A 17844-nucleotide genomic window follows, 5' to 3' on the forward strand; every position below is an offset into this window, starting at 1 on the left:
GCCGCGCTGCCTGCAGCGACCCGGAAGTCCTGCCTCCTGACCCCCAGGGCCGCGCTGCCATTGGCGGCCCCGGCGGAAGTCAGGCGGCGTGTGGAGGAGACAAGGCCAGGCAGGAGACGAACGAGGCAGCCGGTCGTGTCCCCGAGGCTCCCCGAGTGGAGAGAGGAGCCCCGGGACGAGAGGAGCCCCGCCCGCCCTGAGACAGCCGGTGAGTGAGGCAGAAGGGAGGGGCGCCGGGACACATTGTCGGTGTCCGCCCCCTCTCCCCCCGGTAGCGCGATCTCGCGCCCATTGAGAGAGTGAAGCCACGAGGGCTTCAAAGCGGCATACCCTTGGTTTTCTGAGCGGCCCCGGTTGGCAGAGGGCCGCTCCAACGTGGGCAGCATTTCTTTATTTTGAGAGCCACGAGGCTCTGAGGGGCCATTCTGTTCTTTGAGCCCGAGAGGCTCCACCCGCCCGCATTGGTTCTTTTCGAGCCCCGAGAGGCTCCAGAGCCCACAGTTGTTCTTCGAGCCCAGCGAGGCTCATCGCCCTCATTGATTGCGAGCCAGAGAGGCTCTAGGGGCATTTTAATTGTTTTAGAGCGCAGAAGCTCTACATTGCCCATTTGCTTTGCGAGCCACAGAGGCTCTAGGGGGACACAGGCAGTTAGTTGGTTGTAGCCCCGAGGCTCCCACGCTGTGTCTCCCCACCTGTGTTCTTGAGCCCACGCGGCTCCAACGTTTGCCTACTTCATATTCACAACTGTCCAGCACTTAGTGGACAGTTGCCACGTTTAGGCCCTGACATTTGGACACAGAGACAGTCACAGGTGGTGACTTGTGAGTTGGCGCCATTGTTATTGTTCTGCACCTCTGGATGTGTTTTTATGCGTCATGTGCCTTACACCTCTGAATGTATTGTTGATGCATCATGTGTTTTATTTCCCTACACCGCTGAATGTTAATGTATCATGTGTTTTGTTCTTACACCCCTACAGGTATTATGATATGTAGGTGGTTGTTTTCTCCCTAGTACAGGTGGTGCTAGTGAGGTCCTGTTACCAGTGATTACTGGTTGTGTGCTCTATTTTTATATTGTGTGCTACACTGATTTTTCTTTCTACAAGTGCTAAGTTCTAAAAGTGCTGATACCCCTGACAGTGGTCCAAGTGGCCCTGTCCTGTGCAATATCCCTTGTAAATTCCGCCCGTGCCTGTTGGCACAGTGTAACAAGATGTGTGTTTTATCTGATGTATATTTATTATAATACAAAGGCTATTTTTACATAACCTTGTGTGGAGTTTCCTTTGTGGTGGGCCTTTGGTTGTTGTTGCTGGGGTGCGTGCGCAAATACTTAACCTACATCGCCTCCAAGTTTAGCCTTGCTGCTCGCGCCACGTTACCTAGAGGGCGAGTAGGGGTTATCTTGGTGTGTAACTCCCTTGCCCTGACTTTAGAAATGGTGATCCCTGACTGACCTCGACGCGAGTCTTGGCCGGCCAGGGTCCCGTTTCTAACATTGGTGGCTAGCGGTGCGGATTGGACTTGCGTTTGCGTTGTACCACAGTGGCGACAGGCCACACTTCAAAACTCTGCAATTTTAGATAACCACATTTTGGGATTATTGTTTTTTAGGGAAGTTCAGTTTTGCTTCTCCTGAAAGGTGTCATTTGTATTTTGTCCAGTACCTTGTTCCCCGCCCTGCTCCCAGAGTTTGGTACCTGTGTCGCTAGTGGTCAGGTTGAGATAATCAGGGGTGGTAGAAACTGCCTTACCAGTCCGAGGGGAGGGTTGTGTGTGAATGAGTGGTGTGTTACACTGGACAGTGGAGTGCAAGTTCTCTGAGATAGGAATCTTGCTGAATTGTGTTAATTGTGTACTCCTGTGTAAACTCAGACCCCCAGGTTCCCTGTGTCAAACTCTTCTTGAGAACGTCCGCCAAAATGGAGCCTGTTTTTGATCTCTGTTGTCTTTTTAGGTACAGTAGGTCAGAGCTGGTCAGATTCTGTGAAGAGGGAGGCATGGAGGTGAGTGAGTCGGATACTCAGTCCCAGCTTAGGGACAGCCTGATCCAATGGCAAAAGGGTCAGTGGGATCTTGAGTACAGTGAGAGAGAGAGGGCCCGGGCCGCACGTCATGAGGATGGTGAGTCTGTTGGGAGCCCTGAAGAATGTGAGTGGTATGATGATGACAGTGGATGGATGTCAGCAGATAGTGAGGACCCCATAGATAGGGAGTCCCTTGCTGAGTCCAGTGTCAGTACCAGCGCCCCATCCCTTGCCCTGTCCCCAGAGGAGTGGTTGGATAGGAGGGAAGAGAAGGCCTTGTTCAGGGAGAGTAGGTTCTCCCCTGAGTGTAATTGTAATTGTCTGGATTCCCCAGGGAGGGTGGAGTCCAGTGGTGGCAGCTTTTTAAATATTTGTGTAGACAGTCCCACTCTCAGTTCCCCGAGTATGGTTCCTGTTTCCCCAGAGGAGGAGAATAGGTTGAGGTTTAGGAACCTTAGGAAACCGTCTCATCAGTCTTGGGTAGACTTTGAGGATGACTGTTGTGGAGCCCTGTGTGATTGGGTACGGGAGCCCACGAAATGTGATTGGGACATATTGTTCGATATGTTTATCAGAGAGCAGTTGCTCAGTTGTTGTGTGCCAGAGTTGCGCCAGCACCTGTTGAAGTTTGGATCGTTTATTGCATGTGAGCTTGCAAAGGAAGCAGACCAATGGGACAGTGCGAGAGGTTCTTTTGAGTCACTAGTGAGTGATTCCAACAATAGTGGGTCAGGTGTCTTCCAGCCCAGTGTGGTGGAGGAGGGTGAGAGTAGCCCAGCTAGGTCCTTGGTTAGTGAGAAGGGTGTAGGGGCTGACTGCCTGTCTCAGTGGAGCGGGAGTGAGTGTGTGACCGAGAGTCCCCAGATGCCCGAAGCCCTGTCACAGAGCCTGGATGGTTTCTTTAGGGAACACCAGGAAAGGAACCTAGACTTGCCTGTTAGTTCCCTTGAGGGAGATCTCCTAGTGTGTAGAGAACCTGGAGCATCTGTAAGCGGAGCTTCTATGGTCCTAGAAGCTGGCAGTACCGCTCCAGGAGGGAGAGTACAGAAGTCCAGTGAAAGGAGTGATTGGGGGATAGGATGTGAGTCCCCAGAAGTCCTGGAGTGCCAGGCATTGGTTCCACCAAAGGTTGTAGACCGGAGGTTGGAAGGCCAGGTTCAGGATCCGCCTGACCTGAAGGGTGGGACTACTGTAATCAGTGTCCTAACCAGTTCTTTCTCCAGAGGTACCGCCCCGGTTGGGAGGGAGCAGGACTCTGGAAGGGGGTGCAGAGGGTGGGAGAGCCCACCTCTGACCCCAGTACCACCTGAGGGGTTAAACCCTAGGTTGGGAGAATGTTGTTTAGAGGGTACCTCTCGCAGGAGGAGGAGGAACCCTAGGAGAAGAGGTAAGGGGAGGAGAGCCTTCCCTGAGACTCCTGGTCCGCCTGAGGTTGTAGACCCTAGGCTGGAGAACCAGTGGCAGTCTAGCCCTGTCTTGCAGACAGGAAGAGTGGAGCATGGCTATTATGTGCCAGGGGTTACTACCCCCCACTTTGTGAGTAGGCAGGATCCAGTGGTACCTGGATGGCCTAGGGCCTGGTCCTCGCCGAGGGCAGCTGGAGAGTATCAGTGGGGTACCCCAGTTAGTCCCTACAGTAGTTTTAGAAGGAACCCTAGGGGTTCACCGTGGCGTAAAACAGGAGGGTGTCCCTGCAGTTGTGGGCCCGCGTCCTTGTTTTATCGCCCCAAGCAGGGAAGCCCATCACGGTGGTGATCGGTCTGCCCTGCGTTTTGGCTGGAAGGGGGTCGTGTTAGACTTGGGCCTTAGGGCAGGTTCACCCCTAATCTTTTTTGCCTTTATTTGTGACCCTGTGTAGTGATTTTTGGGTCTTGGCGCACTTTTTCCCTGTGTCCCAGAGTGAAAGTGCGTGCGTGTAGTATGCCTGGCCTGCTCTCCCATAGGAATGCATGGGGAATGTGTGTGCCCTGGTAGTTCCTGATGTGTGGGGAGTGCAGGCTCGAGTTTAGTATGTATGAACTCGTGAGAGTGAATGCTGCGCAATGGTATGTGCGGCTTGTGTGTGTCTAGAAGGGACGTGCTACTTCTGGACATTGATGTATGTGTGCAGTGAGGATAGTGGAGCGTGATTGGCTGGAGCTGGCTGGCATGCCAGGCTCCAGGAAGTCTGGATGGGTCTGCCCGGTGGTGAGTGAGAGATCAGCATGAGTGATGTGTGGGAGGAGTAGATCTGTGTCCTGGATGGGCTGGGTTTTCCCCACACAATGCTGGCTCCGCCCCCCTGTGGTTTGTCTAATGACCCAAGCCTCCCCAGTGAATGAAAGGGGTGGTTGGGCCATCAAGGGTACTCCCAAGCCAGCTGCAACTGGTTTCCCCCCACCCTGCACCTCCTAACAAAGGATTTCTCTGTATAAATATGGGGCTGTGTCCCCACAGAAGTTGTTCTACTTGTGGATCCTTGCCAGAGGGGGCTGTTGCTGCTGCTGGGGCCAAGAGGACCGCCACTTGGCTTGTCTCCCTGCCTGGAGACCCAGTGTGCTGGCTCTGGCCCTGCCCTGCCCCCCTGTCTGCCTCCAGACCTTGCTGGAGCTTTGCTGTGCTGGGGGAGCGCTCTCCCTTGTCCCCAGCGCTGGGAGCGCTTCGTTTTGCTTTTAGCGCTAAGAGCGCTTTATTTCCCCCTAAGCGCTGGGTGCGCTTTATTTTGATTATAGCGCTGTGGAGCGCTTTTTGCCGCTTTTTGGCATAGCGAGTGCCTACCTCGCTTTACCTTTATTTTGAAGGCCGGTGCCACCCGGCATTGCCCCGTGGTCTGTATTTATTTTCGAGCCGGTGCCACCCGGCATTGCCCAGGACATCACCGCCGCAGCCCGGGCGCACTGGAAGCTGCCGGGCCGCCGCGCTGCCTGCAGCGACCCGGAAGTCCTGCCTCCTGACCCCCAGGGCCGCGCTGCCATTGGCGGCCCCGGCGGAAGTCAGGCGGCGTGTGGAGGAGACAAGGCCAGGCAGGAGACGAACGAGGCAGCCGGTCGTGTCCCCGAGGCTCCCCGAGTGGAGAGAGGAGCCCCGGGACGAGAGGAGCCCCGCCCGCCCTGAGACAGCCGGTGAGTGAGGCAGAAGGGAGGGGCGCCGGGACACATTGTCGGTGTCCGCCCCCTCTCCCCCCGGTAGCGCGATCTCGCGCCCATTGAGAGAGTGAAGCCACGAGGGCTTCAAAGCGGCATACCCTTGGTTTTCTGAGCGGCCCCGGTTGGCAGAGGGCCGCTCCAACGTGGGCAGCATTTCTTTATTTTGAGAGCCACGAGGCTCTGAGGGGCCATTCTGTTCTTTGAGCCCGAGAGGCTCCACCCGCCCGCATTGGTTCTTTTCGAGCCCCGAGAGGCTCCAGAGCCCACAGTTGTTCTTCGAGCCCAGCGAGGCTCATCGCCCTCATTGATTGCGAGCCAGAGAGGCTCTAGGGGCATTTTAATTGTTTTAGAGCGCAGAAGCTCTACATTGCCCATTTGCTTTGCGAGCCACAGAGGCTCTAGGGGGACACAGGCAGTTAGTTGGTTGTAGCCCCGAGGCTCCCACGCTGTGTCTCCCCACCTGTGTTCTTGAGCCCACGCGGCTCCAACGTTTGCCTACTTCATATTCACAACTGTCCAGCACTTAGTGGACAGTTGCCACGTTTAGGCCCTGACATTTGGACACAGAGACAGTCACAGGTGGTGACTTGTGAGTTGGCGCCATTGTTATTGTTCTGCACCTCTGGATGTGTTTTTATGCGTCATGTGCCTTACACCTCTGAATGTATTGTTGATGCATCATGTGTTTTATTTCCCTACACCGCTGAATGTTAATGTATCATGTGTTTTGTTCTTACACCCCTACAGGTATTATGATATGTAGGTGGTTGTTTTCTCCCTAGTACAGGTGGTGCTAGTGAGGTCCTGTTACCAGTGATTACTGGTTGTGTGCTCTATTTTTATATTGTGTGCTACACTGATTTTTCTTTCTACAAGTGCTAAGTTCTAAAAGTGCTGATACCCCTGACAGTGGTCCAAGTGGCCCTGTCCTGTGCAATATCCCTTGTAAATTCCGCCCGTGCCTGTTGGCACAGTGTAACAAGATGTGTGTTTTATCTGATGTATATTTATTATAATACAAAGGCTATTTTTACATAACCTTGTGTGGAGTTTCCTTTGTGGTGGGCCTTTGGTTGTTGTTGCTGGGGTGCGTGCGCAAATACTTAACCTACATCGCCTCCAAGTTTAGCCTTGCTGCTCGCGCCACGTTACCTAGAGGGCGAGTAGGGGTTATCTTGGTGTGTAACTCCCTTGCCCTGACTTTAGAAATGGTGATCCCTGACTGACCTCGACGCGAGTCTTGGCCGGCCAGGGTCCCGTTTCTAACAATGTCCCACGCAGGTTTGAAAATCCAGAGTTTATAGCGGCGTCGGTGGGGGCGTGTCAGTCAGGGAGAGCGGCCCCGGTGTCTCCGGTCTGGCTAACAGGGACTCCCGGGAGATGGAGTCCCTGTACCAGTCGCTCGCAGCCCTGAAAATTCACAGCACAACCCACAACAGTCTTGGATGACCTGTCCCACTTCTCACCAACTCCCGCAGAACACAACGAAGCGGGACCCGCGAAGCGGGTCCGGCGAGGAGTAGAGCTTCAGAGGGAACAGCGCGCAGGTTAGCAGCAGCACACAAACGATAGCAGGGGTCCAGTCCCAGAAGGAAAGCAGCAATGATGTCCCACGCAGGTTTGAAAATCCAGAGTTTATAGCGGCGTCGGTGGGGGCGTGTCAGTCAGGGAGAGCAGCCCAGGTATCTCGGGTCTGGCTAACAGGGACACCTGGGAGATGGAGTCCCTGTACCTGTCGCTCGCAGCCCTGAAAATTCACAGCACAACCCACAACAGTCTTGGGTGACCTGACCCACTTCTCACCAACTCCCGCAGAACACAACGAAGCGGGACCCGCGAAGCGGGTCCGGCGAGGAGTAGAGCTTCAGAGGGAACAGCGCGCAGGTTAGCAGCAGCACACAAACGATAGCAGGGGTCCAGTCCCGGAAGGAAAGCAGCAATGATGTCCCACGCAGGTTTGAAAATCCAGAGTTTATAGCGGCGTCGGTGGGGGCGTGTCAGTCAGGGAGAGCGGCCCCGGTATCTCGGGTCTGGCTAACAGGGACTCCTGGGAGATGGAGTCCCTGTACCAGTCGCTCGCAGCCCTGAAAATTCACAGCACAACCCACAACAGTCTTGGATGACCTGACCCACTTCTCACCAACTCCCGCAGAACACAACGAAGCGGGACCCGCGAAGCGGGTCCGGCGAGGAGTAGAGCTTCAGAGGGAACAGCGCGCAGGTTAGCAGCAGCATACAAACGATAGCAGGGGTCCAGTCCCAGAAGGAAAGCAGCAATGATGTCCCCGCAGGTTGGAAAACCCAGAGTTTATAGCGGCGTCGGTGGGGGCGTGTCAGTCAGGGAGAGCGGCCCAGGTGTCTCGGGTCTGGCTAACAGGGACTCCTGGGAGATGGAGTCCCTGTACCAGTCGCTCGCAGCCCTGAAATTTCACAGCACAACCCACAACAGTCTTGGATGACCTGACCCACTCCTCACCAACTCCCGCAGAACACAACGAAGCGGGACCCGCGAAGCGGGTCCGGCGAGGAGTAGAGCTTCAGAGGGAACAGCGCGCAGGTTAGCAGCAGCACACAAACGATAGCAGGGGTCCAGTCCCAGAAGGAAAGCAGCAATGATGTCCCACGCAGGTTTGAAAATCCAGAGTATTTAGCGGCGTCGGTGGGGGCGTGTCAGTCAGGGAGAGCAGCCCAGGTGTCTCGGGTCTGGCTAACAGGGACCCCTGGGAGATGGAGTCCCTGTACCAGTCGCTCGCAGCCCTGAAAATTCACAGCACAACCCACAACAGTCTTGGATGACCTGACCAACTTCTCACCAACTCCCGCAGAACACAATGAAGTGGGACCCGCGAAGAGGGTCCGGCGAGGAGTAGAGATTCAGAGGGAACAGCGCGCAGGTTAGCAGCAGCATACAGACGATAGCAGGGGTCCAGTCCCAGAAGGAAAGCAGCAATGATGTCCCACGCAGGTTGGAAAATCCAGATTTTATAGCGGCGTCGGTGGGGGCGTGTCAGTCAGGGAGAGCAGCCCAGGTGTCTCGGGTCTGGCTAACAGGGACTCCTGGGAGATGGAGTCCCTGTACCAGTCGCTCGCAGCCCTGAAAATTCACGGCACAACCCACAACAGTCTTGTATGACCTGACCCACTTCTCACCAACTCCGCAGAACACAACGAAGCGGGACCCGTGAAGCGGGTCCGGCGAGGAGTAGAGCTTCAGAGGGAACAGCGCGCAGGTTAGCAGCAGCACAGAAACGATAGCAGGGGTCCAGTCCCAGAAGGAAAGCAGCAATGATGTCCCATGCAGGTTTGAAAATCCAGAGTTTATAGCGGCGTCGGTGGGGGCGTGTCAGTCACGGAGAGCGGCCCAGGTGTCTCGGGTCTGGCTAACAGGGACTCCTGGGAGATGGAGTCCCTGTACCTGTCGCTCACAGCCCTGAAAATTCACAGCACAACCCACAACAGTGTTGGATGACCTGACCCACTTCTCACCAACTCCCGCAGAACACAACGAAGCGGGACCCGCGAAGCGTGTCCGGCGAGGAGTACAGCTTCAGAGGGAACAGCGCGCAGGTTAGCAGCAGCACACAAACGATAGCAGGGGTCCAGTCCCAGAAGGAAAGCAGCAATGATGTCCCACGCAGGTTTGAAAATCCATAGTTTATAGCGGCGTCGGTGGGGGCGTGTCAGTCAGGGAGAGCGGCCCCGGTGTCTCGGGTCTGGCTAACAGGGACTCCTGGGAGATGGAGTCCCTGTACCAGTCGCTCGCAGCCCTGAAAATTCACAGCACAACCCACAACAGTCTTGGATGACCTGACCCACTTCTCACCAACTCCCGCAGAACACAACGAAGCGGGACCCGCGAAGCGGGTCCGGCGAGGAGTAGAGCTTCAGAGGGAACAGCGCGCAGGTTAGCAGCAGCACACAAACGATAGCAGGGGTCCAGTCCCAGAAGGAAAGCAGCAATGATGTCCCACGCAGGTTTGAAAATCCAGAGTTTATAGCGGCGTCGGTGGGGGCGTGTCAGTCAGGGAGAGCAGCCCAGGTATCTCGGGTCTGGCTAACAGGGACACCTGGGAGATGGAGTCCCTGTACCTGTCGCTCGCAGCCCTGAAAATTCACAGCACAACCCACAACAGTCTTGGGTGACCTGACCCACTTCTCACCAACTCCCGCAGAACACAACGAAGCGGGGCCCGCGAAGCGGGTCCGGCGAGGAGTAGAGCTTCAGAGGGAACAGCGCGCAGGTTAGCAGCAGCACACAAACGATAGCAGGGGTCCAGTCCCGGAAGGAAAGCAGCAATGATGTCCCACGCAGGTTTGAAAATCCAGAGTTTATAGCGGCGTCGGTGGGGGCGTGTCAGTCAGGGAGAGCGGCCCCGGTATCTCGGGTCTGGCTAACAGGGACTCCTGGGAGATGGAGTCCCTGTACCAGTCGCTCGCAGCCCTGAAAATTCACAGCACAACCCACAACAGTCTTGGATAACCTGACCCACTTCTCACCAACTCCCGCAGAACACAACGAAGCGGGACCCGCGAAGCGGGTCCGGCGAGGAGTAGAGCTTCAGAGGGAACAGCGCGCAGGTTAGCAGCAGCTCACAAACGATAGCAGGGTTCCAGTCCCAGAAGGAAAGCAGCAATGATGTCCCACTCAGGTTTGAAAATCCAGAGTTTATAGCGGCGTCGGTGGGGGCGTGTCAGTCAGGGAGAGCGGCCCAGGTGTCTCGGGTCTGGCTAACAGGGACTCCTGGGAGATGGAGTCCCTGTACCTGTCGCTCGCAGCCCTGAAAATTCACAGCACAACCCACAACAGTCTTGGATGACCTGACCCACTTCTCACCAACTCCCGCAGAACACAACAAAGCGGGACCCGCGCAGCGGGTCCGGCGAGGAGTAGAGCTTCAGAGGGAACAGCGCGCAGGTTAGCAGCAGCACACAAACGATAGCAGGGGTCCAGTCCCAGAAGGAAAGCAGCAATGATGTCCCACGCAGGTTTGAAAATCCAGAGTTTTTAGCGGCGTCGGTGGGGGCGTGTCAGTCAGGGAGAGCAGCCCAGGTATCTCGGGTCTGGCTAACAGGGACTCCTGGGAGATGTAGTCCCTGTACCAGTCGCTCGCAGCCCTGAAAATTCACAGCACAACCCACAACAGTCTTGGATGACCTGACCAACTTCTCACCAACTCCCGCAGAACACAACGAAGTGGGACCCGCGAAGAGGGTCCGGCGAGGAGTAGAGCTTCAGAGGGAACAGCGCGCAGGTTAGCAGCAGCATACAAACGATAGCAGGGGTCCAGTCCCAGAAGGAAAGCAGCAATGATGTCCCACGCAGGTTGGAAAATCCAGATTTTATAGCGGCGTCGGTGGGGGCGTGTCAGTCAGGGAGAGCAGCCCAGGTGTCTCGGGTCTGGCTAACAGGGACTCCTGGGAGATGGAGTCCCTGTACCAGTCGCTCGCAGCCCTGAAAATTCACAGCACAACCCACAACAGTCTTGGATGACCTGACCCACTTCTCACCAACTCCCGCAGAACACAACGAAGCGGAACCCGCGAAGCGGGTCCGGCGAGGAGTAGAGCTTCAGAGGGAACAGCGCGCAGGTTAGCAGCAGCACACAAATGATAGCAGGGGTCCAGTCCCAGAAGGAAAGCAGCAATGATGTCCCACGCAGGTTTGAAAATCCAGAGTTTATAGCGGCGTCGGTGGGGGCGTGTCAGTCAGGGAGAGCAGCCCCGGTGTCTCGGGTCTGGCTAACAGGGACTCCTGGGAGATGGAGTCCCTGTACCAGTCGCTCGCAGCCCTGAACATTCACAGCACAACCCACAACAGTCTTGGATGACCTGACCCACTCCTCACCAACTCCCGCAGAACACAACGAAGCGGGACCCGCGAAGTGGGTCCGGCGAGGAGTAGAGCTTCAGAGGGAACAGCGCGCAGGTTAGCAGCAGCACACAAACGATAGCAGGGGTCCAGTCCCAGAAGGAAAGCAGCAATGATGTCCCACGCAGGTTTGAAAATCCAGAGTTTTTAGCGGCGTCGGTGGGGGCGTGTCAGTCAGGGAGAGCAGCCCAGGTATCTTGGGTCTGGCTAACAGGGACTCCTGGGAGATGTAGTCCCTGTACCAGTCGCTCGCAGCCCTGAAAATTCACAGCACAACCCACAACAGTCTTGGATGACCTGACCAACTTCTCACCAACTCCCGCAGAACACAACGAAGTGGGACCCGCGAAGAGGGTCCGGCGAGGAGTAGAGCTTCAGAGGGAACAGCGCGCAGGTTAGCAGCAGCATACAAACGATAGCAGGGGTCCAGTCCCAGAAGGAAAGCAGCAATGATGTCCCCGCAGGTTGGAAAACCCAGAGTTTATAGCGGCGTCGGTGGGGGCGTGTCAGTCAGGGAGAGCGGCCCAGGTGTCTCGGGTCTGGCTAACAGGGACCCCTGGGAGATGGAGTCCCTGTACCAGTCGCTCGCAGCCCTGAAATTTCACAGCACAACCCACAACAGTCTTGGATGACCTGACCTACTTCTCACCAACTCCCGCAGAACACAACGAAGCGGGACCCGCGAAGCGGATCTGGCGAGGAGTAGAGCTTCAGAGGGAACAGCGCGCAGGTTAGCAGCAGCATACAAACGATAGCAGGGGTCGAGTCCCAGAAGGAAAGCAGCAATGATGTCCCACGCAGGTTGGAAAATCCAGATTTTATAGCGGCGTCGGTGGGGGCGTGTCAGTCAGGGAGAGCAGCCCAGGTGTCTCGGGTCTGGCTAACAGGGACTCCTGGGAGATGGAGTCCCTGTACCAGTCGCTCGCAGCCCTGAAAATTCACAGCACAACCCACAACAGTCTTGTATGACCTGACCCACTTCTCACCAACTCCGCAGAACACAACGAAGCGGGACCCGTGAAGCAGGTCCGGCGAGGAGTAGAGCTTCAGAGGGAACAGCGCGCAGGTTAGCAGCAGCACAGAAACGATAGCAGGGGTCCAGTCCCAGAAGGAAAGCAGCAATGATGTCCCATGCAGGTTTGAAAATCCAGAGTTTATAGCGGCGTCGGTGGGGGCGTGTCAGTCAGGGAGAGCGGCCCAGGTGTCTCGGGTCTGGCTAACAGGGACTCCTGGGAGATGGAGTCCCTGTACCTGTCGCTCACAGCCCTGAAAATTCACAGCGCAACCCACAACAGTCTTGGATGACCTGACCCACTTCTCACCAACTCCCGCAGAACACAACGAAGCGGGACCCGCGAAGCGTGTCCGGCGAGGAGTACAGCTTCAGAGGGAACAGCGCGCAGGTTAGCAGCAGCACACAAACGATAGCAGGGGTCCAGTCCCAGAAGGAAAGCAGCAATGATGTCCCACGCAGGTTTGAAAATCCAGAGTTTATAGCGGCGTCGGTGGGGGCGTGTCAGTCAGGGAGAGCGGCCCCGGTGTCTCGGGTCTTGGCTAACAGGGACTCCTGGGAGATGGAGTCCCTGTACCAGTCGCTCGCAGCCCTGAAAATTCACAGCACAACCCACAACAGTCTTGGATGACCTGACCCACTTCTCACCAACTCCCGCAGAACACAACGAAGCGGGACCCGCGAAGCGGGTCCGGCGAGGAGTAGAGCTTCAGAGGGAACAGCGCGCAGGTTAGCAGCAGCATACAAACGATAGCAGGGGTCCAGTCCCAGAAGGAAAGCAGCAATGATGTCCCACGCAGTTTGGAAAATCCAGATTTTATAGCGGCGTCGGTGGGGGCGTGTCAGTCAGGGAGAGCAGCCCAGGTGTCTCGGGTCTGGCTAACAGGGACTCCTGGGAGATGGAGTCCCTGTACCAGTCGCTCGCAGCCCTGAAAATTCACAGCACAACCCACAACAGTCTTGTATGACCTGACCCACTTCTCACCAACTCCGCAGAACACAACGAAGCGGGACCCGTGAAGCAGGTCCGGCGAGGAGTAGAGCTTCAGAGGGAACAGCGCGCAGGTTAGCAGCAGCACAGAAACGATAGCAGGGGTCCAGTCCCAGAAGGAAAGCAGCAATGATGTCCCATGCAGGTTTGAAAATCCAGAGTTTATAGCGGCGTCGGTGGGGGCGTGTCAGTCAGGGAGAGCGGCCCAGGTGTCTCGGGTCTGGCTAACAGGGACTCCTGGGAGATGGAGTCCCTGTACCTGTCGCTCACAGCCCTGAAAATTCACAGCGCAACCCACAACAGTCTTGGATGACCTGACCCACTTCTCACCAACTCCCGCAGAACACAACGAAGCGGGACCCGCGAAGCGTGTCCGGCGAGGAGTACAGCTTCAGAGGGAACAGCGCGCAGGTTAGCAGCAGCACACAAACGATAGCAGGGGTCCAGTCCCAGAAGGAAAGCAGCAATGATGTCCCACGCAGGTTTGAAAATCCAGAGTGTATAGCGGCGTCGGTGGGGGCGTGTCAGTCAGGGAGAGCGGCCCCGGTGTCTCGGGTCTGGCTAACAGGGACTCCTGGGAGATGGAGTCCCTGTACCAGTCGCTCGCAGCCCTGAAAATTCACAGCACAACCCACAACAGTCTTGGATGACCTGACCCACTTCTCACCAACTCCCGCAGAACACAACGAAGCGGGACCCGCGAAGCGGGTCCGGCGAGGAGTAGAGCTTCAGAGGGAACAGCGCGCAGGTTAGCAGCAGCTCACAACCGATAGCAGGGTTCCAGTCCCAGAAGGAAAGCAGCAATGATGTCCCACTCAGGTTTGAAAATCCAGAGTTTATAGCGGCGTCGGTGGGGGCGTGTCAGTCAGGGAGAGCGGCCCAGGTGTCTCGGGTCTGGTTAACAGGGACTCCTGGGAGATGGAGTCCCTGTACCTGTCGCTCGCAGCCCTGAAAATTCACAGCACAACCCACAACAGTCTTGGATGACCTGACCCACTTCTCACCAACTCCCGCAGAACACAACAAAGCGGGACCTGCGCAGCGGGTCCGGCGAGGAGTAGAGCTTCAGAGGGAACAGCGCGCAGGTTAGCAGCAGCACACAAACGATAGCAGGGGTCCAGTCCCAGAAGGAAAGCAGCAATGATGTCCCACGCAGGTTTGAAAATCCAGAGTTTATAGCGGCGTCGGTGGGGGCGTGTCAGTCAGGGAGAGCGGCCCCGGTGTCTCGGGTCTGGCTAACAGGGACTCCTGGGAGATGGAGTCCCTGTACCAGTCGCTCCCAGCCCTGAAAATTCACAGCACAACCCACAACAGTCTTGGATGACCTGACCCACTTCTCACCAACTCCCGCAAAACACAACGAAGCGGGATCCGCGAAGCGGGTCTGGCGAGGAGTAGAGCTTCAGAGGGAACAGCGCGCAGGTTAGCAGCAGCACACAAACGATAGCAGGGGTCCAGGCCCAGAAGGAAAGCAGCAATGATGTCCCACGCAGGTTTGAAAATCCAGAGTTTATAGCGGCGTCGGTGGGGGCGTGTCAGTCAGGGAGAGCGGCCCAGGTGTCTCGGGTCTGGCTAACAGGGACTCCTGGGTGATGGAGTCCCTGTACCAGTCGCTCGCAGCCCTGAAAATTCACAGCACAACCCACAACAGTCTTGGATGACCTGACCCACTTCTCACCAACTCCCGCAGAACACAACGAAGCGGGACCCGCGAAGCGGGTCCGGCGAGGAGTAGAGCTTCAGAGGGAACAGCGCGCAGGTTAGCAGCAGCACAGAAACGATAGCAGGGGTCCAGTCCCAGAAGGAAAGCAGCAATGATGTCCCATGAAGGTTTGAAAATCCAGAGTTTATAGCGGCGTCGGTGGGGGCATGTCAGTCAGGGAGAGCGGCCCAGGTGTCTCGGGTCTGGCTAACAGGGACTCCTGGGAGATGGAGTCCCTGTACCTGTCGCTCGCAGCCCTGAAAATTCACAGCACAACCCACAACAGTCTTGGATGACCTGACCCACTTCTCACCAACTCCCGCAGAACACAACGAAGCGGGACCCGCGAAGCGGGTCCGGCGAGGAGTAGAGCTTCAGAGGGAACAGCGCGCAGGTTAGCAGCAGCACACAAACGATAGCAGGGGTCCAGTCCCAGAAGGAAAGCAGCAATGATGTCCCACGCAGGTTTGAAAATCCAGAGTTTATAGCGGCGTCGGTGGGGGCGTGTCAGTCAGGGAGAGCGGCCCCGGTGTCTCGGGTCTGGCTAACAGGGACTCCTGGGAGATGGAGTCCCTGTACCAGTCGCTCGCAGCCCTGAAAATTCACAGCACAACCCACAACAGTCTTGGATGACCTGACCCACTTCTCACCAACTCCCGCAGAACACAACAAAGCGGGATCCGCAAAGCGGGTCTGGTGAGGAGTAGAGCTTCAGAGGGAACAGTGCGCAGGTTAGCAGCAGCACACAAACGATAGCAGGGGTCCAGTCCCAGAAGGAAAGCAGCAATGATGTCCCACGCAGGTTTAAAAATCCAGAGTTTATAGAGACGTCGGTGGGGGCGTGTCAGTCAGGGAGAGCGGCCCAGGTGTCTCGGGTCTGGCTAACAGGGACTCCTGGGAGATGGAGTCCCTGTACCAGTCGCTAGCAGCCCTGAAAATTCACAGCACAACCCACAACAGTCTTGGATGTCCTGACCCACTTCTCACCAACTCCCGCAGAACACAACGAAGCGGGACCCGCGAAGCGGGTCCGGCGAGTAGAACTTCAGAGGGAACAGCGCGCAGGTTAGCAGCAGCACACAGACGATAGCAGGGGTCCAGTCCCAGAAGGAAAGCAGCAATGATGTCTCACGCAGGTTTGAAAATCCAGAGTTTATAGCGGTGTCGGTGGGGGCGTGTCAGTCAGGGAGAGCGGCCCGGTGTCTCGGGTCTGGCTAACAGGGACTCCTGGGAGATGGAGTCCCTGTACCAGTCGCTCACAGCCCTGAAATTTCACAGCACAACCCACAAAAGTCTTGGATGACCTGACCCACTTCTCACCAACTCTCGCAGAACACAACGAAGCGGGACCCGCGAAGCGGGTCCGGCGAGGCGTAGAGCTTCAGAGGGAACAGCGCGCAGGTTAGCAGCAGCACACAAACGATAACAGGGGTCCAATCCCAGAAGGAAAGCAGCAATGATGTCCCACGCAGGTTTGAAAATCCAGAGTTTATAGCGGCGTCGGTGGGGGCGTGTCAGTCAGGGAGAGCGGCCCAGGTGTCTCGGGTCTGGCTAACAGGGACTCCTGGGAGATGGAGTCCCTGTACCAGTCGCTCGCAGCCCTGAAAATTCACAGCACAACCCACAACAGTCTTGGATGACCTGACCCACTTCTCACCAACTCCCGCAGAACACAATGAAGCGGGACCCGCGAAGCGGGTCCGGCGAGGAGTAGAGCTCCAGAGGGAACACCGTGCTGGTTAGCAGCAGCACACAAATGATAGCAGGGGTCCAGTCCCAGAAGGAAAGCAGCAATGATGTCCCACGCAGGTTTGAAAATCCAGATTTTATAGTGGCGTTGGTGGGGGCGTGTCAGTCAGGGAGAGCGGCCCAGGTGTCTCGGGTCTGGCTAACAGGGACTCCTGGGAGATGGAGTCCCTGTACCAGTCGCTCGCAGCCCTGAAAATTCACAGCACAACCCACAACAGTCTTGGATGACCTGACCTACTTCTCACCAACTCCCGCAGAACACAACGAAGCGGGATCCGCGAAGCGGGTCTGGCGAGGAGTAGAGCTTCAGAGGGAACAGTGCGCAGGTTAGTAGCAGCACACAAACGATAGCAGGGGTTCAGTCCCAGAAGGAAAGCAGCAATGATGTCCCACGCAGGTTTAAAAATCCAGAGTTTATAGAGACGTCGGTGAGGGCGTGTCAGTCAGGGAGAGCGGCCCAGGTGTCTCGGGTCTGGCTAACAGGGACTCCTGGGAGATGGAGTCCCTGTACCAGTCGCTAGCAGCCCTGAAAATTCACAGCACAACCCACAACAGTCTTGGATGACCTGACCCACTTCTCACCAACTCCCGCAGAACATAACGAAGCGGGACCCGTGAAGCGGGTCCGGCGAGTAGAGCTTCAGAGGAAACAGCGCGCAGGTTAGCAGCAGCACACAAACAATAGCAGGGGTCCAGTCCCAGAAGGAAAGCAGCAATGATGTCCCACGCAGGTTTAAAAATCCAGAGTTTATAGAGACGTCGGTGGGGGCGTGTCAGTCAGGGAGAGCGGCCCAGGTGTCTCGGGTCTGGCTAACAGGGACTCCTGGGAGATGGAGTCCCTGTACCAGTCGCTAGCAGCCCTGAAAATTCACAGCACAACCCACAACAGTCTTGGATGACCTGACCCACTTCTCACCAACTCCCGCAGAACACAACGAAGCAAGACCCGCGAAGCGGGTCCGGCGAGTAGAACTTCAGAGGGAACAGCGCGCAGGTTAGCAGCAGCACACAAACAATAGCAGGGGTCCAGTCCCAGAAGGAAAGCAGCAATGATGTCTCACGCAGGTTTGAAAATCCAGAGTTTATAGCGGTGTCGGTGGGGGCGTGTCAGTCAGGGAGAGCGGCCCCGGTGTCTCGGGTCTGGCTAACAGGGACTCCTGGGAGATGGAGTTCCTGTACCAGTCGCTCACAGCCCTGAAATTTCACAGCACAACCCACAACAGTCTTGGATGACCTGACCCAACTCTCGCAGAACACAACGAAGCGGGACCCGCGAAGCGGGTCCGGCGAGGTGTAGAGCTTCAGAGGGAACAGCGCGCAGGTTAGCAGCAGCACACAAACGATAGCAGGGGTCCAGTCCCAGAAGG

The sequence above is a fragment of the Lissotriton helveticus genome, chromosome 8, assembly GCF_964261635.1.
Source record: "Lissotriton helveticus chromosome 8, aLisHel1.1, whole genome shotgun sequence".
In the NCBI taxonomy this organism is placed as follows: Eukaryota; Metazoa; Chordata; class Amphibia; order Caudata; family Salamandridae; genus Lissotriton; species Lissotriton helveticus.